This window comes from Mustela erminea, chromosome 6 (assembly GCF_009829155.1).
Source record: "Mustela erminea isolate mMusErm1 chromosome 6, mMusErm1.Pri, whole genome shotgun sequence".
NCBI classification, from domain to species: Eukaryota; Metazoa; Chordata; class Mammalia; order Carnivora; family Mustelidae; genus Mustela; species Mustela erminea.
In genome coordinates this window covers 41,459,013-41,465,616 of record NC_045619.1, presented here as the reverse complement: position 1 = coordinate 41,465,616, position 6,604 = coordinate 41,459,013, and the positions used below count along the sequence as shown (strand labels likewise).

The window sequence follows — 6,604 nt, the reverse complement described above, 5'->3', positions numbered from 1 at the left end:
CCCCCAAGAGCACAACCATGTGGAAACCAAGAGCCCCTGGCCCAACCAATTGCGCCATCCAGGAACCCTGAGTTTTGTTCTTACTGGAGAAGGACAAAAAGGAAAACCTACTGCAGGATATTTACTGGGCCATACTTTGAAGAATCTTGTGGGTTTTTTAAGTTTTCCTTTCAAAATGTACATCATGGAGACACCTAGGAGAACCTATCCTTCAACATGCATTAATAGATCCATCCTACTATGTGGAAAATTGGTTTAGAGTGGCATGGTGCCCGTTTCTTGAGAGGGGTTGATTCACATCTCTCAGACCTTGGTTATTCTAGGAAAATTTGTAACAAAGACATTCTGATGATAATATTGTCTCCTCTGTGTTGTGCTGTAGGCAGTAGGGCTGCTAGTAAAGTCAGTTATAAATGTTCAAACCACATTATACCAATGTAGACCCATGTAAACTTGTAATCCTAGCATATGAAAACCCATTTCACATGTCTATTTGTTATCCTCAGTGCTCTAGATGGTCTGAGTCTGGTCTGAATCTGGGTCTGGTGCTACTGGCAGTAAGCCAGATTTCCAAGCTGTGCAGCGGGGCATATTAGGTAGAAGGTCTGTACTGCTGAGTTTTCTTCTTGTCGCAAAGGCACTAAGTCTGTGGGGACAGTCACTGGCATACAAGGAGATTTCTCTGTTCCTGCTAGCGGAGTCTTAGTCACTGTGGCTTGGTGTCTCTAGAAAATAGGTTTACCGGGCAGCTAGTGTCACTGGTATTTTTTCAACATATTTGGATGTTTAGGTATCTTAATGGAATACACACACACACACTCACACTTGCATGCAAATTAAAGAGAGAAATCTTTCCCATCACCTCATAATAACAGAACTTTATGGAGCTAAACAAATACTAGATTATGGAGGCAGACTTGATTATTTACCAGAGTTTTAATTACACAGGAAAAGAAGTAGTTGTTAATTCAAGTTTTAATGCAAGCTTTATATCTACAGTTTAAACAAAAACAACAAAGAGCACTGAACCAAACATCCTGAACTCAGATTTCCACTGAATAAAGTGATAAGCTAATTTCAGCAGGTGCACTCACTAGTAATTCAGGATCATAAGTTGGCATATGAATGTCTACATCACAATTGTCTCATGCAGGAAGGAATGCTGCAGGAAACTGACCCTAAGAGATATCCATGGGAAGCTTGTAGCCTTGGCATTCAAGATCATTAGACTGGTAGGAAAGGAGAGCAGCACTAATGTGTTTTTCTGTTGGACACAAATACCTTTTTTTTTTTTTTTAAATTTATGATTTAAAATACATTGTGGTATTTCACATTCATTCACACAAACTTCAGGGCTTCTGAGTTTGTTTGTTTGGTTGGTTGTTTGTTTCCAAAGGAAAGAAGAATGATACGAAACAAGTCATAAGGTGACCCTGAGAAAGTCTAGGAACAAATTCCCCATAGTATGTACTTTTCACTATCTGACTAGTGATTTTTTGTTGCTGTTGTTTTAATAGAGGGAACGATAGTGACATTGACAAATACGGCAAATGCCTTCAAAGGCTGCTGTAGGGTCATTGTGCCATCCACTGGAGATAACAAGTTCAAAATCACTGCCACCTAAGATAAAAGTGTGTGTGTGTGTGTGTGTGTGTGTGTGTGTGTGTGTGTATGAGTTTTCCATCTTGACCTTCTTACCCCTACCTTAAAATCAGGGATATTTCCTTGTCTTCATTCATACATTCAGTTCAAAGTATAAGTTAATTTTGCTGTAGAGACATTGAATGCCTCTAATCCTATATAACTAAACTAAATCCCATTACACTAAGTCTAAAATCTAGAATATTAAAAAAAAAACCACACTTCTAAGTCTTCCTATTGTATTTAGAATAAATTTTAAAAGAAAATCTCAACTCCAGAGCAGGGCCTATAAAGGCCTCCATGACTTGCCGTGTCTACCTCTGCCACCTCCCCTCCATCTCCTTCCCCACACTGTAACAATAGTGTCTTTCTTCTAGAAGCTCATTCTCACCTCAGAGCATTTGCTTCTGCAGCGTCTCCTTTCCCCTGAACTCTGTGTGACTGGCTGTTTTTCACCACTTCAATATTTAGCTCAGAAATGACTCTCCAGAGAGTTGGGTTGGTGGAATTGAGTGGGATGAAATTCACTGTGTTCAGTGAATTAGCTAACTTTTAAAGCATTACAGGGGTTTCAGAGACACATTACTCTGTCAGTCTACACAGCCTTTCTCTAGGTCTTAAGCCATTTGTAGTAGCCTGTGTTAAGGTAACACTACCAGTTGTGAGAGAGAAACTCCATATTCTCAGTGACTTATGGGCATACAAGTTTATTTCTTGCTTATGTCGTAGTGCAGTGTGTATCATTGGTTTCCATGTGCTCATTTAGGGGCCTATGCTTCTCCATTTGTGGCTCTGACTAGAAATTTGGTTCTGATCTACATGTATCTTAACCATTTCCTCCTCTTCCCATTCACTCATCCACTCCTTTCAGTCTCTTTCCATTGGCCAGATGTAACCACCCAGGCTACATGTCACTGCCAGAGAGACGTGGAAAGTAGTCCAGCTGTGAGCCAGGAGAAACGGGATTGGGGAAAACTATGAAATTAATTAAACAAGGGGGCCATGAGACTGAAGTGGTAATGCTGTGTCAGCCTAAATAAGAATACCAAAAATCTGAGCTGTAATTGCTTCAAAGTTAGGAAATCAAAACCCTCAGGACGACCAATCACTGACAGCCAACGAGGCTTTAATCTATAGCCAATCCAATAGTTTCCTTTCTTTGCTTCCCCGTCTTTTCTCTCTCTTCCCTGTGGCCCCTGTTGGCAGCATGCTCAACCACTTCCTGTTTGGTGTGGCCCCAGGGGAATGGATTTTTGCTCAACAAATTCTTAGAAGTTTTAATACATCAGTTTATCTTTTAACAACACAGCATATCCTTCAGGAAAGACTGCCCCTTTGCCCCACGTCCCCCTGGGACCCGAAGTCTTGTTAAGGAATCCGAACTTTTCTTTTGGGGCCTCCTCTGGTTGTAGGTCCTGATTCAATTAGCTCAAGATTTCTCTGTAATGCTCCTCTTAGCCCCCATGAAACCCTGTTTCCACTCATTTTCTTTTAGCCAGGTAGTGCTCTTAATACATTTATTAAATGGTGCTTTTACTGCCCCTGGACCTCCGTTACTGATCCCCTTAGTTTTGGTCCACTTGCTCTTGATCATAGATTCCTATAATAGCTTATGCCTTTGATCTGTATTTTCTCACATTCCAGACTTAGCGTATCCAAGTCTGCATAGCTTTGCACAGTTCTAGCAGCCCACTAATTCTCTGTGCCAGTTGGTTTGCATTCAGTTCATTCTATCCTTTGCGCAGTATCTCCATTGGGGTACTTTCCCCGTACTTCATAATAACTGCATCACCATTTTCCTTAGGAAATCTAAACAATACCTTGAAACTCTTTTTCACATTGATTATTGATCATCACATTTTGGGGAGTTTCCCAGAGCCATTTATCAAAGCCTGCTCTTACAAGAACAACCCGGTAAAATCGTGTAAGGGAAATGACATGTACTTTGGGATTAAATCGATCTAGATTCAAATATGTATTCTAATTTATTAACTGAATCATCCACAGAGATGGTGATGTTAGTATTACACAGATTTATTAGGAGGATTAACTAAAATAGCAGAGTGCTTAGCAAATAATAGTTTCTCAAACATTAATGGGTCAATGCATTACCCTCATTTATTATTCCTATTTGTAGGTGGGAACTGGGATAGATCATATCTGGCAAAATAAAATAGATGACTAATTTGACTTTATAGTGGCAAGTAGTCTCTGACTGAAGCTTTTTGCCTTGCACAATGTAGAGTAGAGACTTAGGAACTGGTACATGAAGTCTGCATTCTGACAGTAGTTGACTAGGGGAAATCTGAGCCACCTTCTAGGACTGCACAGGCTGTGCACTGCACAACTCAAGGGGGTGCCATTTTCATAGCGATGTTGTAAATGACACTTCTGGGAGCTGTTTAGCGAAATGATCCTAGGGAACATTGATTGTATTTGGTTGAAATAATTTTCTTGATTTCTTTCATTATGATTCAGAGAAGTAAGCTTTTCCAGCTATATGCTTTAAACTAAGCTCCACTTAATTATGCTTGTTCTGGTTTTAAAAATATAAAACAGGGGAAATCCCTTTTACGAAGATGACGCCGAAAGCTAAGAAGGAAGCCCCTGCCCCTCCCAAAGCCGAAGCCAAAGCAAAGGCTTTGAAAGCCAAGAAAGCGGTGCTGAAAGGCGTCCACAGTCACAAAAAAAAGAAGATCCGCACATCACCTTACATTCCGACGACCCAAGACTCTGCGTCTCCAAAGGCAACCCAAATACCCTCGAAAGAGCGCCCCCAGGAGAAACAAGCTTGACCACTATGCCATCATCAAGTTCCCCCTGACTACTGAGTCAGCCATGAAGAAAATAGAAGACAACAACACACTTGTGTTCATTGTGGATGTCAAGGCCAACAAGCACCAGATCAAACAGGCTGTGAAGAAGCTCTATGACATTGATGTAGCCAAGGTCAACACCTTAATCAGGCCTGATGGAGAGAAGAAGGCATACTTTTGGCTGGCCCCTGACTATGATGCTTTGGATGTTGCCAACAAAATTGGGATCATCTAAACTGAGTCCAGCTGGCTAAATCTAAATACAGTTTTTTCATGATAAAAAAAAAAAAAAAATATATATATATATATATATATATATATATATATATATATATAAAACAGATGACTGTAACAGAAGATTGAAAAGCTAACATTTGTATGTGTAAATTATTTTAAATATTGTCCAAATTTAATTATTTTTTCCCAAACTTGGTGGAGTAGGTTGTCAAGTTAATACAAACCCCTGTTCAAGTGGAAAAGAAAATGAGACAATTTTGTTCTTAATAATTATTAGATACTTGATGTGCTTTGAGAACAAGACAGAATGGTTGATATTCATCACCAGGCTCAATGAACAAAATGTATTTTTCTCCTCTTGCCTGCTCATTCTAACTTACTCCACTTGAGGCTTCCCTATAGCATGGATGTGATTTCCTAGACCTCCTTAGACAAGTAGTGTGTGGGAATATGTTTTAGATTTACAGATATTAGTGTGCTGTAAGGACCATGGAAAAAGGCAGTCTTTTACTTGAAATTTTTAGTTCTCACCAGAATAACTGGTATGGATTTATATGGTTACTGTTGCTGACACCATGCCATGAATGTTTTATAGATTTTTGATGTAGTCCAAAGAAAACAAATTACAACAAATCCCTCCTGCATTGTCAATTAGGCGAGCAGATGTCACTGCTAAGAGACAAGGTCCTTGGAGAGCCATTGCCTCTGTTACCAAAATTGAAATTGGGCTGGATGTTTGGGGCTCCCCGCTCAAATCCCCTAATTACATTTACCAAAGCAAATCATTTTCTGAAAACCTGGCTGCTGCTTTATTGGTCAAGATTTGGAAGATATTATCTAACAGTCCATTAAGGATGAAGGCAAAATGATTAAATGTCAGTTACTATGATTCTTGTACTTCTTTAGGTGTCAAGGTTCTTTGAGGGGTGTTCCTATTTTAATTTTCTTGGTCCAGCTGAAATGATCTTGCCCATATTAATGCTGGCTTCGCTTTTTGGCTCATCCTCTGACATTTTTACCGTCCCCAGATGTCTGACTCTATCTTTCAGATTCAATTTAACTGGAGAAGAAATGAAATAACTTGAAAATGGTCTTGTTAGTTTCATATGCTATCAAATTAATAAGGTCTTATCCCTGTGTGTAGCACCCCCACTCTGCACATTTTTATTAGAGCAAGGTTTTCTTTGTCTGGGTTCGATTTGTGTGTGTTCTGGGCTTGGCCAAGTGCTCATCTTCTAAATAGAAACTTAATGCACATAAAATTAACGACAAATCTGATTATGGTGATTTGCATAAATTAGAAGACATTTTTATTAATTTCTGAGGGCTTATCTCTACAAGAGAAGACATATAAATCTGGATGCTAATTAAGCCAGGATTACCTTTGTTAATGAATGTAAGCATGCATTAAGCTCTCTAATGAAGAGGAAGTTGCACGCCCATGGGTGAAGACACTATCCTGTAGGTAGGTGCTGGCAGAAATTACATAGTTGTGTTGTGATATTTCCCAGCATAATAATGGCCTATTTATATTAAGAATAATTCTGTTAGTCTAGTTTTTAGTTTTTTCAGAACACTGAAAAAAAAAAAAAAAAAAAAAACCCAAGTCAGAGCCCTCTTTCCTTTGAGGGTAGACAGATTTGAAAGGAAAAGAATGTCTTCTGTTCCTGGCAAAATATTAACATGGATCACTCATTCCAAGGAGAAATCATTCTGCATTCTTAATTGGCTCCCAAGTACAATGATCATGGTCTTTAATTGGCCATAATTTTAGGTATACTTCCTTCTGTGTTTGTTCTGCTCCATAATGGTTTCTTGATATTATTGGCCATCAACATAATATTGATGCTAACCAGATGTGAAAAATTTGGAGCAACCAGGTCAACAACAAAGACTTTCAAGAAGATGAC

The 6,604-nt window shown here is 39.1% G+C and overlaps 1 pseudogene; it reads left to right on the top strand.

Annotated features, from left to right (window-relative positions):
- The first annotated feature begins 4,207 nt into the window (after positions 1-4,207).
- LOC116592355 lies at positions 4,208-4,692 on the top strand (annotated as a pseudogene).
- Positions 4,693-6,604: the final 1,912 nt, after the last annotated feature.